General features: G+C 47.4%; 44 non-coding genes across 44 annotated transcripts; all 44 read left to right on the forward strand.

Annotated features, from left to right (window-relative positions):
• Positions 1-2: 2 nt before the first annotated feature.
• LOC145148216 (5S ribosomal RNA) lies at positions 3-121 on the forward strand. The gene has a single exon (XR_013729111.1). It is a non-coding gene; the product is annotated as a 5S ribosomal RNA (ribosomal RNA).
• A 226-nt stretch (positions 122-347) lies between these two features.
• LOC145134866 (5S ribosomal RNA) lies at positions 348-466 on the forward strand. Its single transcript, XR_013719401.1, has one exon. It is a non-coding gene; the product is annotated as a 5S ribosomal RNA (ribosomal RNA).
• A 228-nt stretch (positions 467-694) lies between these two features.
• On the forward strand, positions 695-813 carry LOC145136345 (5S ribosomal RNA). Its single transcript, XR_013720400.1, has one exon. It is a non-coding gene; the product is annotated as a 5S ribosomal RNA (ribosomal RNA).
• Positions 814-1,042: 229 nt separating this feature from the next.
• On the forward strand, positions 1,043-1,161 carry LOC145149992 (5S ribosomal RNA). The gene has a single exon (XR_013730824.1). It is a non-coding gene; the product is annotated as a 5S ribosomal RNA (ribosomal RNA).
• A 228-nt stretch (positions 1,162-1,389) lies between these two features.
• LOC145148228 (5S ribosomal RNA) lies at positions 1,390-1,508 on the forward strand. Its single transcript, XR_013729123.1, has one exon. It is a non-coding gene; the product is annotated as a 5S ribosomal RNA (ribosomal RNA).
• Positions 1,509-1,737: 229 nt separating this feature from the next.
• Positions 1,738-1,856, forward strand: LOC145137261 (5S ribosomal RNA). Its single transcript, XR_013720973.1, has one exon. It is a non-coding gene; the product is annotated as a 5S ribosomal RNA (ribosomal RNA).
• A 230-nt stretch (positions 1,857-2,086) lies between these two features.
• On the forward strand, positions 2,087-2,205 carry LOC145150549 (5S ribosomal RNA). Its single transcript, XR_013731366.1, has one exon. It is a non-coding gene; the product is annotated as a 5S ribosomal RNA (ribosomal RNA).
• Positions 2,206-2,434: 229 nt separating this feature from the next.
• On the forward strand, positions 2,435-2,553 carry LOC145144733 (5S ribosomal RNA). Its single transcript, XR_013725737.1, has one exon. It is a non-coding gene; the product is annotated as a 5S ribosomal RNA (ribosomal RNA).
• Positions 2,554-2,783: 230 nt separating this feature from the next.
• On the forward strand, positions 2,784-2,902 carry LOC145137268 (5S ribosomal RNA). The gene has a single exon (XR_013720974.1). It is a non-coding gene; the product is annotated as a 5S ribosomal RNA (ribosomal RNA).
• A 230-nt stretch (positions 2,903-3,132) lies between these two features.
• LOC145156053 (5S ribosomal RNA) lies at positions 3,133-3,251 on the forward strand. Its single transcript, XR_013736479.1, has one exon. It is a non-coding gene; the product is annotated as a 5S ribosomal RNA (ribosomal RNA).
• A 228-nt stretch (positions 3,252-3,479) lies between these two features.
• Positions 3,480-3,598, forward strand: LOC145153547 (5S ribosomal RNA). Its single transcript, XR_013734048.1, has one exon. It is a non-coding gene; the product is annotated as a 5S ribosomal RNA (ribosomal RNA).
• Positions 3,599-3,830: 232 nt separating this feature from the next.
• On the forward strand, positions 3,831-3,949 carry LOC145148240 (5S ribosomal RNA). The gene has a single exon (XR_013729134.1). It is a non-coding gene; the product is annotated as a 5S ribosomal RNA (ribosomal RNA).
• A 229-nt stretch (positions 3,950-4,178) lies between these two features.
• Positions 4,179-4,297, forward strand: LOC145154780 (5S ribosomal RNA). Its single transcript, XR_013735240.1, has one exon. It is a non-coding gene; the product is annotated as a 5S ribosomal RNA (ribosomal RNA).
• A 230-nt stretch (positions 4,298-4,527) lies between these two features.
• On the forward strand, positions 4,528-4,646 carry LOC145140356 (5S ribosomal RNA). The gene has a single exon (XR_013722145.1). It is a non-coding gene; the product is annotated as a 5S ribosomal RNA (ribosomal RNA).
• Positions 4,647-4,875: 229 nt separating this feature from the next.
• LOC145148252 (5S ribosomal RNA) lies at positions 4,876-4,994 on the forward strand. The gene has a single exon (XR_013729145.1). It is a non-coding gene; the product is annotated as a 5S ribosomal RNA (ribosomal RNA).
• A 226-nt stretch (positions 4,995-5,220) lies between these two features.
• On the forward strand, positions 5,221-5,339 carry LOC145134880 (5S ribosomal RNA). Its single transcript, XR_013719406.1, has one exon. It is a non-coding gene; the product is annotated as a 5S ribosomal RNA (ribosomal RNA).
• Positions 5,340-5,568: 229 nt separating this feature from the next.
• On the forward strand, positions 5,569-5,687 carry LOC145148264 (5S ribosomal RNA). Its single transcript, XR_013729156.1, has one exon. It is a non-coding gene; the product is annotated as a 5S ribosomal RNA (ribosomal RNA).
• A 229-nt stretch (positions 5,688-5,916) lies between these two features.
• On the forward strand, positions 5,917-6,035 carry LOC145149994 (5S ribosomal RNA). Its single transcript, XR_013730826.1, has one exon. It is a non-coding gene; the product is annotated as a 5S ribosomal RNA (ribosomal RNA).
• A 230-nt stretch (positions 6,036-6,265) lies between these two features.
• Positions 6,266-6,384, forward strand: LOC145148275 (5S ribosomal RNA). Its single transcript, XR_013729167.1, has one exon. It is a non-coding gene; the product is annotated as a 5S ribosomal RNA (ribosomal RNA).
• Positions 6,385-6,613: 229 nt separating this feature from the next.
• On the forward strand, positions 6,614-6,732 carry LOC145137274 (5S ribosomal RNA). The gene has a single exon (XR_013720977.1). It is a non-coding gene; the product is annotated as a 5S ribosomal RNA (ribosomal RNA).
• Positions 6,733-6,961: 229 nt separating this feature from the next.
• On the forward strand, positions 6,962-7,080 carry LOC145149962 (5S ribosomal RNA). Its single transcript, XR_013730797.1, has one exon. It is a non-coding gene; the product is annotated as a 5S ribosomal RNA (ribosomal RNA).
• A 229-nt stretch (positions 7,081-7,309) lies between these two features.
• LOC145153778 (5S ribosomal RNA) lies at positions 7,310-7,428 on the forward strand. The gene has a single exon (XR_013734269.1). It is a non-coding gene; the product is annotated as a 5S ribosomal RNA (ribosomal RNA).
• A 230-nt stretch (positions 7,429-7,658) lies between these two features.
• LOC145137288 (5S ribosomal RNA) lies at positions 7,659-7,777 on the forward strand. Its single transcript, XR_013720979.1, has one exon. It is a non-coding gene; the product is annotated as a 5S ribosomal RNA (ribosomal RNA).
• A 230-nt stretch (positions 7,778-8,007) lies between these two features.
• LOC145146166 (5S ribosomal RNA) lies at positions 8,008-8,126 on the forward strand. Its single transcript, XR_013727114.1, has one exon. It is a non-coding gene; the product is annotated as a 5S ribosomal RNA (ribosomal RNA).
• Positions 8,127-8,354: 228 nt separating this feature from the next.
• LOC145154601 (5S ribosomal RNA) lies at positions 8,355-8,473 on the forward strand. The gene has a single exon (XR_013735069.1). It is a non-coding gene; the product is annotated as a 5S ribosomal RNA (ribosomal RNA).
• A 228-nt stretch (positions 8,474-8,701) lies between these two features.
• LOC145153983 (5S ribosomal RNA) lies at positions 8,702-8,820 on the forward strand. Its single transcript, XR_013734471.1, has one exon. It is a non-coding gene; the product is annotated as a 5S ribosomal RNA (ribosomal RNA).
• A 230-nt stretch (positions 8,821-9,050) lies between these two features.
• On the forward strand, positions 9,051-9,169 carry LOC145148287 (5S ribosomal RNA). Its single transcript, XR_013729178.1, has one exon. It is a non-coding gene; the product is annotated as a 5S ribosomal RNA (ribosomal RNA).
• Positions 9,170-9,399: 230 nt separating this feature from the next.
• Positions 9,400-9,518, forward strand: LOC145148299 (5S ribosomal RNA). The gene has a single exon (XR_013729189.1). It is a non-coding gene; the product is annotated as a 5S ribosomal RNA (ribosomal RNA).
• Positions 9,519-9,747: 229 nt separating this feature from the next.
• Positions 9,748-9,866, forward strand: LOC145148312 (5S ribosomal RNA). The gene has a single exon (XR_013729201.1). It is a non-coding gene; the product is annotated as a 5S ribosomal RNA (ribosomal RNA).
• A 226-nt stretch (positions 9,867-10,092) lies between these two features.
• On the forward strand, positions 10,093-10,211 carry LOC145148323 (5S ribosomal RNA). Its single transcript, XR_013729212.1, has one exon. It is a non-coding gene; the product is annotated as a 5S ribosomal RNA (ribosomal RNA).
• Positions 10,212-10,438: 227 nt separating this feature from the next.
• LOC145153131 (5S ribosomal RNA) lies at positions 10,439-10,557 on the forward strand. The gene has a single exon (XR_013733657.1). It is a non-coding gene; the product is annotated as a 5S ribosomal RNA (ribosomal RNA).
• A 230-nt stretch (positions 10,558-10,787) lies between these two features.
• On the forward strand, positions 10,788-10,906 carry LOC145148335 (5S ribosomal RNA). The gene has a single exon (XR_013729223.1). It is a non-coding gene; the product is annotated as a 5S ribosomal RNA (ribosomal RNA).
• A 230-nt stretch (positions 10,907-11,136) lies between these two features.
• LOC145156056 (5S ribosomal RNA) lies at positions 11,137-11,255 on the forward strand. The gene has a single exon (XR_013736481.1). It is a non-coding gene; the product is annotated as a 5S ribosomal RNA (ribosomal RNA).
• A 227-nt stretch (positions 11,256-11,482) lies between these two features.
• Positions 11,483-11,601, forward strand: LOC145145656 (5S ribosomal RNA). Its single transcript, XR_013726618.1, has one exon. It is a non-coding gene; the product is annotated as a 5S ribosomal RNA (ribosomal RNA).
• Positions 11,602-11,829: 228 nt separating this feature from the next.
• On the forward strand, positions 11,830-11,948 carry LOC145148346 (5S ribosomal RNA). Its single transcript, XR_013729234.1, has one exon. It is a non-coding gene; the product is annotated as a 5S ribosomal RNA (ribosomal RNA).
• A 230-nt stretch (positions 11,949-12,178) lies between these two features.
• On the forward strand, positions 12,179-12,297 carry LOC145148358 (5S ribosomal RNA). Its single transcript, XR_013729245.1, has one exon. It is a non-coding gene; the product is annotated as a 5S ribosomal RNA (ribosomal RNA).
• A 227-nt stretch (positions 12,298-12,524) lies between these two features.
• LOC145153132 (5S ribosomal RNA) lies at positions 12,525-12,643 on the forward strand. Its single transcript, XR_013733658.1, has one exon. It is a non-coding gene; the product is annotated as a 5S ribosomal RNA (ribosomal RNA).
• Positions 12,644-12,872: 229 nt separating this feature from the next.
• LOC145155217 (5S ribosomal RNA) lies at positions 12,873-12,991 on the forward strand. The gene has a single exon (XR_013735669.1). It is a non-coding gene; the product is annotated as a 5S ribosomal RNA (ribosomal RNA).
• A 229-nt stretch (positions 12,992-13,220) lies between these two features.
• Positions 13,221-13,339, forward strand: LOC145156057 (5S ribosomal RNA). Its single transcript, XR_013736482.1, has one exon. It is a non-coding gene; the product is annotated as a 5S ribosomal RNA (ribosomal RNA).
• Positions 13,340-13,567: 228 nt separating this feature from the next.
• Positions 13,568-13,686, forward strand: LOC145154602 (5S ribosomal RNA). The gene has a single exon (XR_013735070.1). It is a non-coding gene; the product is annotated as a 5S ribosomal RNA (ribosomal RNA).
• A 228-nt stretch (positions 13,687-13,914) lies between these two features.
• LOC145148370 (5S ribosomal RNA) lies at positions 13,915-14,033 on the forward strand. Its single transcript, XR_013729257.1, has one exon. It is a non-coding gene; the product is annotated as a 5S ribosomal RNA (ribosomal RNA).
• A 230-nt stretch (positions 14,034-14,263) lies between these two features.
• LOC145148381 (5S ribosomal RNA) lies at positions 14,264-14,382 on the forward strand. The gene has a single exon (XR_013729268.1). It is a non-coding gene; the product is annotated as a 5S ribosomal RNA (ribosomal RNA).
• Positions 14,383-14,612: 230 nt separating this feature from the next.
• On the forward strand, positions 14,613-14,731 carry LOC145137587 (5S ribosomal RNA). Its single transcript, XR_013721134.1, has one exon. It is a non-coding gene; the product is annotated as a 5S ribosomal RNA (ribosomal RNA).
• Positions 14,732-14,960: 229 nt separating this feature from the next.
• LOC145154781 (5S ribosomal RNA) lies at positions 14,961-15,079 on the forward strand. The gene has a single exon (XR_013735242.1). It is a non-coding gene; the product is annotated as a 5S ribosomal RNA (ribosomal RNA).
• The last annotated feature ends 53 nt before the right edge of the window (positions 15,080-15,132 follow it).

Here is a 15,132-nt window from a genome sequence, read left to right on the forward strand (position 1 = left end):
TCGGGTGCGATCATACCAGCACTAATGCACCGGATCCCATCAGAACTCCGCAGTTAAGCGTGCTTGGGCGAGAGTAGTACTAGGATGGGTGACCCCCTGGGAAGTCCTCGTGTTGCACCCCCCCTTTTTCGTTGTCCGTTTGCGTTTTTTTAGATTTTACGTGCGGTTTTTTTTGTTTTTTTTTTCTTGCTATTTCTATGCTCGGGTGGCCTCCGTTTCATGGTTCATGGTCTTCGTATTTTTGGAACGGAGCCGATCGGTCACGTGGGTCCCACGCCTCGCGTACGAAAACAAAGGAGGTTCTGTGTCTTTTAAGACATACAAGCAATAAGCATGGACAGTATTTCGGGTGCGATCATACCAGCACTAATGCACCGGATCCCATCAGAACTCCGCAGTTAAGCGTGCTTGGGCGAGAGTAGTACTAGGATGGGTGACCCCATGGGAAGTCCTCGTGTTGCAACCCCCTTTTTTGTTGTCCGTTTGCGTTTTTTTAGATTTTACGTGCGGTTTTTTTTTGTTTTTTTTCTTTCTTGCTATTTCTATGCTCGGGTGGCCTCCGCTTCATGGTTGATGGTCTTCGTATTTTTGGAACGGAGCTGATCGGTCACGTGGGTCCCACGCCTCGCGTACGAAAACAAAGGAGGTTCTGCGTCTTTTAAGACATACAAGCAATAAGCATGGATAGTATTTCGGGTGCGATCATACCAGCACTAATGCACCGGATCGCATCAGAACTCCGCAGTTAAGCGTGCTTGGGCGAGAGTAGTACTAGGATGGGTGACCCCCTGGGAAGTCCTCGTGTTGCACCCCCCTTTTTCGTTGTCCGTTTGCGTTTTTTTAGATTTTACGTGCGGTTTTTTTTTTGTTTTTTTTCTTTCTTGCTATTTCTATGCTCGGGTGGCCTCCGTTTCATGGTTCATGGTCTTCGTATTTTTGGAACGGAGCCGATCGGTCACGTGGGTCCCACGCCTCGCGTACGAAAACAAAGGAGGTTCTGCGTCTTTTAAGACATACAAGCAATAAGCATGGATAGTATTTCGGGTGCGATCATACTAGCACTAATGCACCGGATCCTATCAGAACTCCGCAGTTAAGCGTGCTTGGGCGAGAGTAGTACTAGGATGGGTGACCCCCTGGGAAGTCCTCATGTTGCACCACCCTTTTTCGTTGTCCGTTTGCGTTTTTTTAGATTTTACGTGCGGTTTTTTTTGTTTTTTTTTCTTTCTTGCTATTTCTATGCTCGGGTGGCCTCCGCTTCATGGTTGATGGTTTTCGTATTTTTGGAACGGAGCCGATCGGTCACGTGGGTTCCACGCCTCGCGTACGAAAACAAAGGAGGTTCTGCGTCTTTTAAGACATACAAGCAATAAGCATGGATAGTATTTTGGGTGCGATCATACCAGCACTAATGCACCGGATCCCATCAGAACTCCGCAGTTAAGCGTGCTTGGGCGAGAGTAGTACTAGGATGGGTGACCCCCTGGGAAGTCCTCGTGTTGCACCCCCTTTTTCGTTGTCCGTTTGCGTTTTTCTAGATTTTACGTGCAGTTTTTTTTTTGTTTTTTTTTCTTTCTTGCTATTTCTATGCTCGGGTGGCCTCCGTTTCATGGTTCATGGTCTTCGTATTTTTGGAACGGAGCCGATCGATCACGTGGGTCCCACGCCTCGCGTACGAAAACAAAGGAGGTTCTGCGTCTTTTAAGACATACAAGCAATAAGCATGAATAGTATTTCCGGTGCGATCATACCAGCACTAATGCACCGGATCCCATCAGAACTCCGCAGTTAAGCGTGCTTGGGCGAGAGTAGTACTAGGATGGGTGACCCCCTGGGAAGTCCTCGTGTTGCACCCCCCTTTTTCGTTGTCCGTTTGCGTTTTTTTAGATTTTACGTGCGGTTTTTTTTTGTTTTTTTTTTCTTTCTTGCTATTTCTATGCTCGGGTGGCCTCCGCTTCATGGTTGATGGTTTTCGTATTTTTGGAACGGAGCGGATCGGTCACGTGGGTTCCACGCCTCGCGTACGGAAACAAAGGAGGTTCTGCGTCTTTTAAGACATAAAAGCAATAAGCATGGATAGTATTTCGCGTGCGATCATACTAGCACTAATGCACCGGATCCCATCAGAACTTCGCAGTTAAGCGTGCTTGGGCGAGAGTAGTATTAGGATGGGTGACCCCCTGGGAAGTCCTCATGTTGCACCCCCTTTTTTCGTTGTCCGTTTGCGTTTTTTTAGATTTTACGTGCGGTTTTTTTTTGTTTTTTTTTCTTTCTTGCTTTTTTTATGCTCGGGTGGCCTCCGCTTCATGGTTGATGGTTTTCGTATTTTTGGAACGGAGCCGATCGGTCACGTGGGTTCCACGCCTCGCGTACGAAAACAAAGGAGGTTCTGCGTCTTTTAAGACATACAAGCAATAAGCATGGATAATATTTCGGATGCGATCGTACCAGCACTAATGCACCGGATCCCATCAGAACTCCGCAGTTAAGCGTGCTTGGGCGAGAGTAGTACTAGGATGGGTGACCCCCTGGGAAGTCCTCGTGTTGCACCCCCCTTTTTCGTTGTCCGTTTGCGTTTTTCTAGATTTTACGTGCAGTTTATTTTTTTGTTTTTTTTCTTTCTTGCTATTTCTATGCTCGGGTGGCCTCCGTTTCATGGTTCATGGTCTTCGTATTTTTGGAACGGAGCCGATCGGTCACGTGGGTCCCACGCCTCGCGTACGAAAACAAAGGAGGTTCTGCGTCTTTTAAGACATACAAGCAATAAGCATGGATAGTAGTTCCGGTGCGATCATACCAGCACTAATGCACCGGATCCCATCAGAACTCCGCAGTTAAGCGTGCTTGGGCGAGAGTAGTACTAGGATGGGTGACCCCCTGGGAAGTCCTCGTGTTGCACCCCCCTTTTTCGTTGTCCGTTTGCGTTTTTTTAGATTTTACGTGCGGTTTTTTTTTGTTTTTTTTTTCTTTCTTGCTATTTCTATGCTCGGGTGGCCTCCGCTTCATGGTTGATGGTTTTCGTATTTTTGGAACGGAGCGGATCGGTCACGTGGGTTCCACGCCTCGCGTACGAAAACAAAGGAGGTTCTGCGTCTTTTAAGACATAAAAGCAATAAGCATGGATAGTATTTCGGGTGCGATCATACCAGCACTAATGCACCGGATCCCATCAGAACTTCGCAGTTAAGCGTGCTTGGGCGAGAGTAGTACTAGGATGGGTGACCCCCTGGGAAGTCCTCGTGTTGCACCCCCCCTTTTTCGTTGTCCGTTTGCGTTTTTTTAGATTTTACGTGCGGTTTTTTTTTTGTTTTTTTTTTCTTGCTATTTCTATGCTCGGGTGGCCTCCGTTTCAAGGTTCATGGTCTTCGTATTTTTGGAACGGAGCCGATCGGTCACGTGGGTCCCACGCCTCGCGTACGAAAACAAAGGAGGTTCTGTGTCTTTTAAGACATACAAGCAATAAGCATGGACAGTATTTCGGGTGCGATCATACCAGCACTAATGCACCGGATCCCATCAGAACTCCGTAGTTAAGCGTGCTTGGGCGAGAGTAGTACTAGGATGGGTGACCCCATGGGAAGTCCTCGTGTTGCACCCCCCCTTTTTCGTTCTCCGTTTGCGTTTTTTTAGATTTTACGTGCGTTTTTTTTTTTGTTTTTTTTTTCTTTCTTGCTATTTCTATGCTCGGGTGGCCTCCGCTTCATGGTTGATGGTCTTCGTATTTTTGGAACGGAGCTGATCGGTCACGTGGGTCCCACGCCTCGCGTACGAAAACAAAGGAGTTTCTGCGTCTTTTAAGACATACAAGCAATAAGCATGGATAGTATTTTGGGTGCGATCATACCAGCACTAATGCACCGGATCCCATCAGAACTCCGCAGTTAAGCGTGCTTGGGCGAGAGTAGTACTAGGATGGGTGACCCCCTGGGAAGTCCTCGTGTTGCACCCCCCTTTTTCGTTGTCCGTTTGCGTTTTTTTAGATTTTACGTGCGGTTTTTTTTTGTTTTTTTTTCTTTCTTGCTATTTCTATGCTCGGGTGGCCTCCGTTTCATGGTTCATGGTCTTCGTATTTTTGGAACGGAGCCGATCGGTCACGTGGGTCCCACGCCTCGCGTACGAAAACAAAGGAGGTTCTGCGTCTTTTAAGACATACAAGCAATAAGCATGGATAGTATTTCGGGTGCGATCATACCAGCACTAATGCACCGGATCCCATCAGAACTCCGCAGTTAAGCGTGCTTGGGCGAGAGTAGTACTAGGATGGGTGACCCCCTGCGAAGTCCTCGTGTTGCACCCCCCTTTTTCGTTGTCCGTTTGCGTTTTTTTAGATTTTACGTGCGGTTTTTTTTTGTTTTTTTTTTCTTTCTTGCTATTTCTATGCTCGGGTGGCCTCCGTTTCATGGTTCATGGTCTTCGTATTTTTGGAACGGAGCCGATCGGTCACGTGGGTCCCATGCCTCGCGTACGAAAACAAAGGAGGTTCTGCGTCTTTTAAGACATACAAGCAATAAGCATGGATAGTATTTCGGGTGCGATCATACCAGCACTAATGCACCGGATCCCATCAGAACTCCGCAATTAAGCGTGCTTGGGCGAGAGTAGTACTAGGATGGGTGACCCCCTGGGAAGTCCTCGTGTTGCACCCCCCTTTTTCGTTGTCCGTTTGCGTTTTTTTAGATTTTACGTGCAGTTTTTTTTTGTTTTTTTTTCTTTCTTGCTATTTCTAAGCTCGGGTGGCCTCCGCTTCATGGTTGATGGTTTTCGTATTTTTGGAACGGAGCCGATCGGTCACGTGGGTTCCACGCCTCGCGTACGAAAACAAAGGAGGTTCTGCGTCTTTTAAGACATAAAAGCAATAAGCATGGATAGTATTTCGGGTGCGATCATACCAGCACTAATGCACCGGATCCCATCAGAACTCCGCAGTTAAGCGTGCTTGGGCGAGAGTAGTACTAGGATGGGTGACCCCCTGGGAAGTCCTCGTGTTGCACCCCCCCTTTTTCGTTGTCCGTTTGCGTTTTTTTAGATTTTACGTGCGGTTTTTTTTGTTTTTTTTTTCTTGCTATTTCTATGCTCGGGTGGCCTCCGTTTCATGGTTCATGGTCTTCGTATTTTTGAAACGGAGCCGATCGGTCACGTGGGTCCCACGCCTCGCGTACGAAAACAAAGGAGGTTCTGTGTCTTTTAAGACATACAAGCAATAAGCATGGACAGTATTTCGGGTGCGATCATACCAGCACTAATGCACCGGATCCCATCAGAACTCCGCAGTTAAGCGTGCTTGGGCGAGAGTAGTACTAGGATGGGTGACCCCATGGGAAGTCCTCGTGTTGCAACCCCCTTTTTTGTTGTCCGTTTGCGTTTTTTTAGATTTTACGTGCGGTTTTTTTTTGTTTTTTTTTCTTTCTTGCTATTTCTATGCTCGGGTGGCCTCCGCTTCATGGTTGATGGTCTTCGTATTTTTGGAACGGAGCTGATCGGTCACGTGGGTCCCACGCCTCGCGTACGAAAACAAAGGAGGTTCTGCGTCTTTTAAGACATACAAGCAATAAGCATGGATAGTATTTCGGGTGCGATCATACCAGCACTAATGCACCGGATCCCATCAGAACTCCGCAGTTAAGCGTGCTTGGGCGAGAGTAGTACTAGGATGGGTGACCCCCTGGGAAGTCCTCGTGTTGCACCCCCCTTTTTCGTTGTCCGTTTGCGTTTTTTTAGATTTTACGTGCGGTTTTTTTTTTGTTTTTTTTCTTTCTTGCTATTTCTATGCTCGGGTGGCCTCCGTTTCATGGTTCATGGTCTTCGTATTTTTGGAACGGAGCCGATCGGTCACGTGGGTCCCACGCCTCGCGTACGAAAACAAAGGAGGTTCTGCGTCTTTTAAGACATACAAGCAATAAGCATGGATAGTATTTCGGGTGCGATCATACTAGCACTAATGCACCGGATCCTATCAGAACTCCGCAGTTAAGCGTGCTTGGGCGAGAGTAGTACTAGGATGGGTGACCCCCTGGGAAGTCCTCATGTTGCACCACCCTTTTTCGTTGTCCGTTTGCGTTTTTTTTAGATTTTACGTGCGGTTTTTTTTGTTTTTTTTTTCTTTCTTGCTATTTCTATGCTCGGGTGGCCTCCGCTTCATGGTTGATGGTTTTCGTATTTTTGGAACGGAGCCGATCGGTCACGTGGGTTCCACGCCTCGCGTACGAAAACAAAGGAGGTTCTGCGTCTTTTAAGACATACAAGCAATAAGCATGGATAGTATTTCGGGTGCGATCATACCAGCACTAATGCACCGGATCCCATCAGAACTCCGCAGTTAAGCGTGCTTGGGCGAGAGTAGTACTAGGATGGGTGACCCCCTGGGAAGTCCTCGTGTTGCACCCCCTTTTTCGTTGTTCGTTTGCGTTTTTCTAGATTTTACGTGCAGTTTTTTTTTTGTTTTTTTTTCTTTCTTGCTATTTCTTTGCTCGGGTGGCCTCCGTTTCATGGTTCATGGTCTTCGTATTTTTGGAACGGAGCCGATCGGTCACGTGGGTCCCACGCCTCGCGTACGAAAACAAAGGAGGTTCTGCGTCTTTTAAGACATACAAGCAATAAGCATGAATAGTATTTCCGGTGCGATCATACCAGCACTAATGCACCGGATCCCATCAGAACTCCGCAGTTAAGCGTGCTTGGGCGAGAGTAGTACTAGGATGGGTGACCCCCTGGGAAGTCCTCGTGTTGCACCCCCCTTTTTCGTTGTCCGTTTGCGTTTTTTTAGATTTTACGTGCGGTTTTTTTTTGTTTTTTTTTCTTTCTTGCTATTTCTATGCTCGGGTGGCCTCCGCTTCATGGTTGATGGTTTTCGTATTTTTGGAACGGAGCGGATCGGTCACGTGGGTTCCACGCCTCGCGTACGGAAACAAAGGAGGTTCTGCGTCTTTTAACACATAAAAGCAATAAGCATGGATACTATTTCGGGTGCGATCATACTAGCACTAATGCACCGGATCCCATCAGAACTTCGCAGTTAAGCGAGCTTGGGCGAGAGTAGTACTAGGATGGGTGACCCCCTGGGAAGTCCTCATGTTGCACCCCCCTTTTTCGTTGTCCGTTTGCGTTTTTTTAGATTTTACGTGCGGTTTTTTTTTGTTTTTTTTTCTTTCTTGCTTTTTTTATGCTCGGGTGGCCTCCGCTTCATGGTTGATGGTTTTCGTATTTTTGGAACGGAGCCGATCGGTCACGTGGGTTCCACGCCTCGCGTACGAAAACAAAGGAGGTTCTGCGTCTTTTAAGACATACAAGCAATAAGCATGGATAATATTTCGGGTGCGATCATACCAGCACTAATGCACCGGATCCCATCAGAACTCCGCAGTTAAGCGTGCTTGGGCGAGAGTAGTACTAGGATGGGTGACCCCCTGGGAAGTCCTCGTGTTGCACTCTCCTTTTTCGTTGTCCGTTTGCGTTTTTCTAGATTTTACGTGCAGTTTTTTTTTTGTTTTTTTTTCTTTCTTGCTATTTCTATGCTCGGGTGGCCTCCGTTTCATGGTTCATGGTCTTCGTATTTTTGGAACGGAGCCGATCGGTCACGTGGGTCCCACGCCTCGCGTACGAAAACAAAGGAGGTTCTGCGTCTTTTAAGACATACAAGCAATAAGCATGGATAGTATTTCCGGTGCGATCATACCAGCACTAATGCACCGGATCCCATCAGAACTCCGCAGTTAAGCGTGCTTGGGCGAGAGTAGTACTAGGATGGGTGACCCCCTGGGAAGTCCTCGTGTTGCACCCCCCTTTTTCGTTGTCCGTTTGCGTTTTTTTAGATTTTACGTGCGGTTTTTTTTTGTTTTTTTTTTCTTTCTTGCTATTTCTATGCTCGGGTGGCCTCCGCTTCATGGTTGATGGTTTTCGTATTTTTGGAACGGAGCGGATCGGTCACGTGGGTTCCACGCCTCGCGTACGAAAACAAAGGAGGTTCTGCGTCTTTTAAGACATAAAAGCAATAAGCATGGATAGTATTTCCGGTGCGATCATACCAGCACTAATGCACCGGATCCCATCAGAACTTCGCAGTTAAGCGTGCTTGGGCGAGAGTAGTACTAGGATGGGTGACCCCCTGGGAAGTCCTCGTGTTGCACCCCCCTTTTTTCGTTGTCCGTTTGCGTTTTTTTAGATTTTACGTGCGGTTTTTTTTTTTGTTTTTTTTTCTTGCTATTTCTATGCTCGGGTGGCCTCCGTTTCAAGGTTCATGGTCTTCGTATTTTTGGAACGGAGCCGATCGGTCACGTGGGTCCCACGCCTCGCGTACGAAAACAAAGGAGGTTCTGTGTCTTTTAAGACATACAAGCAATAAGCATGGACAGTATTTCGGGTGTGATCATACCAGCACTAATGCACCGGATCCCATCAGAACTCCGCAGTTAAGCGTGCTTGGGCGAGAGTAGTACTAGGATGGGTGACCCCATGGGAAGTCCTCGTGTTGCACCCCCTTTTTCGTTGTCCGTTTGCGTTTTTTTAGATTTTACGTGCGTTTTTTTTTTGTTTTTTTTTCTTTCTTGCTATTTCTATGCTCGGGTGGCCTCCGCTTCATGGTTGATGGTCTTCGTATTTTTGGAACGGAGCGGATCGGTCACGTGGGTCCCACGCCTCGCGTACGAAAACAAAGGAGTTTCTGCGTCTTTTAAGACATACAAGCAATAAGCATGGATAGTATTTTGGGTGTGATCATACCAGCACTAATGCACCGGATCCCATCAGAACTCCGCAGTTAAGCGTGCTTGGGCGAGAGTAGTACTAGGATGGGTGACCCCCTGGGAAGTCCTCGTGTTGCACCCCCCTTTTTCGTTGTCCGTTTGCGTTTTTTTAGATTTTACGTGCGGTTTTTTTTTGTTTTTTTTTTCTTTCTTGCTATTTCTATCCTCGGGTGGCCTCCGTTTCATGGTTCGTGGTCTTCGTATTTTTGGAACGGTGCCGATCGGTCACGTGGGTCCCACGCCTCGCGTACGAAAACAAAGGAGGTTCTGCGTCTTTTAAGACATACAAGCAATAAGCATGGATAGTATTTCGGGTGCGATCATACCAGCACTAATGCACCGGATCCCATCAGAACTCCGCAGTTAAGCGTGCTTGGGCGAGAGTAGTACTAGGATGGGTGACCCCCTGGGAAGTCCTCGTGTTGCACCCCCCTTTTTCGTTGTCCGTTTGCGTTTTTTTAGATTTTACGTGCGGTTTTTTTTTGTTTTTTTTTTCTTTCTTGCTATTTCTATGCTCGGGTGGCCTCCGTTTCATGGTTCATGGTCTTCGTATTTTTGGAACGGAGCCGATCGGTCACGTGGGTCCCACGCCTCGCGTACGAAAACAAAGGAGGTTCTGCGTCTTTTAAGACATACAAGCAATAAGCATGGATAGTATTTCGGGTGCGATCATACCAGCACTAATGCACCGGATCCCATCAGAACTCCGCAGTTAAGCGTGCTTGGGCGAGAGTAGTACTAGGATGGGTGACCCCCTGGGAAGTCCTCGTGTTGCACCCCCCTTTTTCGTTGTCCATTTGCGTTTTTTTAGATTTTACGTGCGGTTTTTTTTTGTTTTTTTTTCTTTCTTGCTATTTCTATGCTCGGGTGGCCTCCAATTCATGGTTGATGGTTTTCGTATTTTTGGAACGGAGCCGATCGGTCACGTGGGTCCCACGCCTCGCGTACGAAAACAAAGGAGGTTCTGCGTCTTTTAAGACATACAAGCAATAAGCATGGATAGTATTTCGGGTGCGATCATACCAGCACTAATGCACCGGATCCCATCAGAACTCCGCAGTTAAGCGTGCTTGGGCGAGAGTAGTACTAGGATGGGTGACCCCCTGGGAAGTCCTCGTGTTGCACCCCCCCTTTTTCGTTGTCCGTTTGCGTTTTTTTAGATTTTACGTGCGGTTTTTTTTTGTTTTTTTTTCTTGCTATTTCTATGCTCGGGTGGCCTCCGTTTCATGGTTCATGGTCTTCGTATTTTTGGAACGGAGCCGATCGGTCACGTGGGTCCCACGCCTCGCGTACGAAAACAAAGGAGGTTCTGTGTCTTTTAAGACATACAAGCAATAAGCATGGACAGTATTTCGGGTGCGATCATACCAGCACTAATGCACCGGATCCCATCAGAACTCCGCAGTTAAGCGTGCTTGGGCGAGAGTAGTACTAGGATGGGTGACCCCCTGGGAAGTCCTCGTGTTGCACCCCCCCTTTTTCGTTGTCCGTTTGCGTTTTTTTAGATTTTACGGCGGTTTTTTTTTTTGTTTTTTTTTCTTGCTATTTCTATGCTCGGGTGGCCTCCGTTTCAAGGTTCACGGTCTTCGTATTTTTGGAACGGAGCCGATCGGTCACGTGGGTCCCACGCCTCACGTACGAAAACAAAGGAGGTTCTGTGTCTTTTAAGACATACAAGCAATAAGCATGGACAGTATTTCGGGTGCGATCATACCAGCACTAATGCACCGGATCCCATCAGAACTCCGCAGTTAAGCGTGCTTGGGCGAGAGTAGTACTAGGATGGGTGACCCCATGGGAAGTCCTCGTGTTGCACCCCCCTTTTTCGTTGTCCGTTTGCGTTTTTTTAGATTTTACGTGCGTTTTTTTTTTTTGTTTTTTTTCTTTCTTTCTATGTCTATGCTCGGGTGGCCTCCGCTTCATGGTTGATGGTCTTCGTATTTTTGGAACGGAGCTGATCGGTCACGTGGGTCCCACGCCTCGCGTACGAAAACAAAGGAGTTTCTGCGTCTTTTAAGACATACAAGCAATAAGCATGGATAGTATTTTGGGTGCGATCATACCAGCACTAATGCACCGGATCCCATCAGAACTCCGCAGTTAAGCGTGCTTGGGCGAGAGTAGTACTAGGATGGGTGACCCCCTGGGAAGTCCTCGTGTTGCACCCCCCTTTTTCGTTGTCCGTTTGCGTTTTTTTAGATTTTACGTGCGGTTTTTTTTTTGTTTTTTTTTCTTTCTTGCTATTTCTATGCTCGGGTGGCCTCCGCTTCATGGTTGATGGTTTTCGTATTTTTGGAACGGAGCGGATCGGTCACGTGGGTTCCACGCCTCGCGTACGAAAACAAAGGAGGTTCTGCGTCTTTTAAGACATAAAAGCAATAAGCATGGATTGTATTTCGGGTGCGATCATACCAGCACTAATGCACCGGATCCCATCAGAACTTCGCAGTTAAGCGTGCTTGGGCGAGAGTAGTACTAGGATGGGTGACCCCCTGGGAAGTCCTCGTGTTGCACCCCCCCTTTTTCGTTGTCCGTTTGCGTTTTTTTAGATTTTACGTGCGGTTTTTTTTTTGTTTTTTTTTCTTGCTATTTCTATGCTCGGGTGGCCTCCGTTTCAAGGTTCATGGTCTTCGTATTTTTGGAACGGAGCCGATCGGTCACGTGGGTCCCACGCCTCGCGTACGAAAACAAAGGAGGTTCTGTGTCTTTTAAGACATACAAGCAATAAGCATGGACAGTATTTCGGGTGTGATCATACCAGCACTAATGCACCGGATCCCATCAGAACTCCGCAGTTAAGCTTGCTTGGGCGAGAGTAGTACTAGGATGGGTGACCCCATGGGAAGTCCTCGTGTTGCACCCCCTTTTTCGTTGTCCGTTTGCGTTTTTTTAGATTTTACGTGCGTTTTTTTTTTGTTTTTTTTTCTTTCTTGCTATTTCTATGCTCGGGTGGCCTCCGCTTCATGGTTGATGGTCTTCGTATTTTTGGAACGGAGCGGATCGGTCACGTGGGTCCCACGCCTCGCGTACGAAAACAAAGGAGTTTCTGCGTCTTTTAAGACATACAAGCAATAAGCATGGATAGTATTTTGGGTGCGATCATACCAGCACTAATGCACCGGATCCCATCAGAACTCCGCAGTTAAGCGTGCTTGGGCGAGAGTAGTACTAGGATGGGTGACCCCCTGGGAAGTCCTCGTGTTGCACCCCCCTTTTTCGTTGTCCGTTTGCGTTTTTTTAGATTTTACGTGCGGTTTTTTTTTGTTTTTTTTTTCTTTCTTGCTATTTCTATCCTCGGGTGGCCTCCGTTTCATGGTTCGTGGTCTTCGTATTTTTGGAACGGTGCCGATCGGTCACGTGGGTCCCACGCCTCGCGTACGAAAACAAAGGAGGTTCTGCGTCTTTTAAGACATACAAACAATAAGCATGGATAGTATTTCGGGTGCGATCATACCAGCACTAATGCACCGGATCCCATCAGAACTCCGCAGTTAAGCGTGCTTGGGCGAGAGTAGTACTAGGATGGGTGACCCCCTGGGAAGTCCTCGTGTTGCACCCCCCCTTTTTCGTTGTCCGTTTGCGTTTTTTTAGATTTTACGGCTGTTTTTTTTTTGTTTTTTTTTTCTTGCTATTTCTATGCTCGGGTGGCCTCCGTTTCAAGGTTCACGGTCTTCGTATTTTTGGAACGGAGCCGATCGGTCACGTGGGTCCCACGCCTCACGTACGAAAACAAAGGAGGTTCTGTGTCTTTTAAGACATACAAGCAATAAGCATGGACAGTATTTCGGGTGCGATCATACCAGCACTAATGCACCGGATCCCATCAGAACTCCGCAGTTAAGCGTGCTTGGGCGAGAGTAGTACTAGGATGGGTGACCCCATGGGAAGTCCTCGTGTTGCACCCCCCTTTTTCGTTGTCCGTTTGCGTTTTTTTAGATTTTACGTGCGTTTTTTTTTTTGTTTTTTTTCTTTCTTTCTATGTCTATGCTCGGGTGGCCTCCGCTTCATGGTTGATGGTCTTCGTATTTTTGGAACGGAGCTGATCGGTTACGTGGGTCCCACGCCTCGCGTACGAAAACAAAGGAGTTTCTGCGTCTTTTAAGACATACAAGCAATAAGCATGGATAGTATTTTGGGTGCGATCATACCAGCACTAATGCACCGGATCCCATCAGAACTCCGCAGTTAAGCGTGTTTGGGCGAGAGTAGTACTAGGATGGGTGACCCCCTGGGAAGTCCTCGTGTTGCACCCCCCTTTTTCGTTGTCCGTTTGCGTTTTTTTAGATTTTACGTGCGGTTTTTTTTTGTTTTTTTTTCTTTCTTGCTATTTCTATGCTCGGGTGGCCTCCGCTTCATGGTTGATGGTTTTCGTATTTTTGGAACGGAGCGGATCGGTCACGTGGGTTCCACGCCTCGCGTACGAAAACAAAGGAGGTTCTGCGTCTTTTAAGACATAAAAGCAATAAGCATGGATTGTATTTCGGGTGCGATCATACCAGCACTAATGCACCGGATCCCATCAGAACTTCGCAGTTAAGCGTGCTTGGGCGAGAGTAGTACTAGGATGGGTGACCCCCTGGGAAGTCCTCGTGTTGCACCCCCCCTTTTTCGTTGTCCGTTTGCGTTTTTTTAGATTTTACGTGCGGTTTTTTTTTTGTTTTTTTTTTCTTGCTATTTCTATGCTCGGGTGGCCTCCGTTTCAAGGTTCATGGTCTTCGTATTTTTGGAACGGAGCCGATCGGTCACGTGGGTCCCACGCCTCGCGTACGAAAACAAAGGAGGTTCTGTGTCTTTTAAGACATACAAGCAATAAGCATGGACAGTATTTCGGGTGTGATCATACCAGCACTAATGCACCGGATCCCATCAGAACTCCGCAGTTAAGCGTGCTTGGGCGAGAGTAGTACTAGGATGGGTGACCCCATGGGAAGTCCTCGTGTTGCACCCCCTTTTTCGTTGTCCGTTTGCGTTTTTTTAGATTTTACGTGCGTTTTTTTTTTGTTTTTTTTTCTTTCTTGCTATTTCTATGCTCGGGTGGCCTCCGCTTCATGGTTGATGGTCTTCGTATTTTTGGAACGGAGCGGATCGGTCACGTGGGTCCCACGCCTCGCGTACGAAAACAAAGGAGTTTCTGCGTCTTTTAAGACATATAAGCAATAAGCATGGATAGTATTTTGGGTGCGATCATACCAGCACTAATGCACCGGATCCCATCAGAACTCCGCAGTTAAGCGTGCTTGGGCGAGAGTAGTACTAGGATGGGTGACCCCCTGGGAAGTCCTCGTGTTGCACCCCCCTTTTTCGTTGTCCGTTTGCGTTTTTTTAGATTTTACGTGCGGTTTTTTTTTGTTTTTTTTTTCTTTCTTGCTATTTCTATCCTCGGGTGGCCTCCGTTTCATGGTTCGTGGTCTTCGTATTTTTGGAACGGTGCCGATCGGTCACGTGGGTCCCACGCCTCGCGTACGAAAACAAAGGAGGTTCTGCGTCTTTTAAGACATACAAGCAATAAGCATGGATAGTATTTCGGGTGCGATCATACCAGCACTAATGCACCGGATCCCATCAGAACTCCGCAGTTAAGCGTGCTTGGGCGAGAGTAGTACTAGGATGGGTGACCCCCTGGGAAGTCCTCGTGTTGCACCCCCCTTTTTCGTTGTCCGTTTGCGTTTTTTTAGATTTTACGTGCGGTTTTTTTTTGTTTTTTTTTTCTTTCTTGCTATTTCTATGCTCGGGTGGCCTCCGTTTCATGGTTCATGGTCTTCGTATTTTTGGAACGGAGCCGATCGGTCACGTGGGTCCCACGCCTCGCGTACGAAAACAAAGGAGGTTCTGCGTCTTTTAAGACATACAAGCAATAAGCATGGATAGTATTTCGGGTGCGATCATACCAGCACTAATGCACCGGATCCCATCAGAACTCCGCAGTTAAGCGTGCTTGGGCGAGAGTAATACTAGGATGGGTGACCCCCTGGGAAGTCCTCGTGTTGCACCCCCCTTTTTCGTTGTCCATTTGCGTTTTTTTAGATTTTACGTGCGGTTTTTTTTTGTTTTTTTTTCTTTCTTGCTATTTCTATGCTCGGGTGGCCTCCGCTTCATGGTTGATGGTTTTCGTATTTTTGGAACGGAGCCGATCGGTCACGTGGGTCCCACGCCTCGCGTACGAAAACAAAGGAGGTTCTGCGTCTTTTAAGACATACAAGCAATAAGCATGGATAGTATTTCGGGTGCGATCATACCAGCACTAATGCACCGGATCCCATCAGAACTCCGCAGTTAAGCGTGCTTGGGCGAGAGTAGTACTAGGATGGGTGACCCCCTGCGAAGTCCTCGTGTTGCACCCCCCTTTTTCGTTGTCCGTTTGCGTTTTTTTAGATTTTACGTGCGGTTTTTTTTT

This window comes from Lactuca virosa, chromosome 1, assembly GCF_052849685.1.
Source record: "Lactuca virosa cultivar CGN04683 chromosome 1, Lactuca_virosa_CGN04683_v6, whole genome shotgun sequence".
In the NCBI taxonomy this organism is placed as follows: Eukaryota; Viridiplantae; Streptophyta; class Magnoliopsida; order Asterales; family Asteraceae; genus Lactuca; species Lactuca virosa.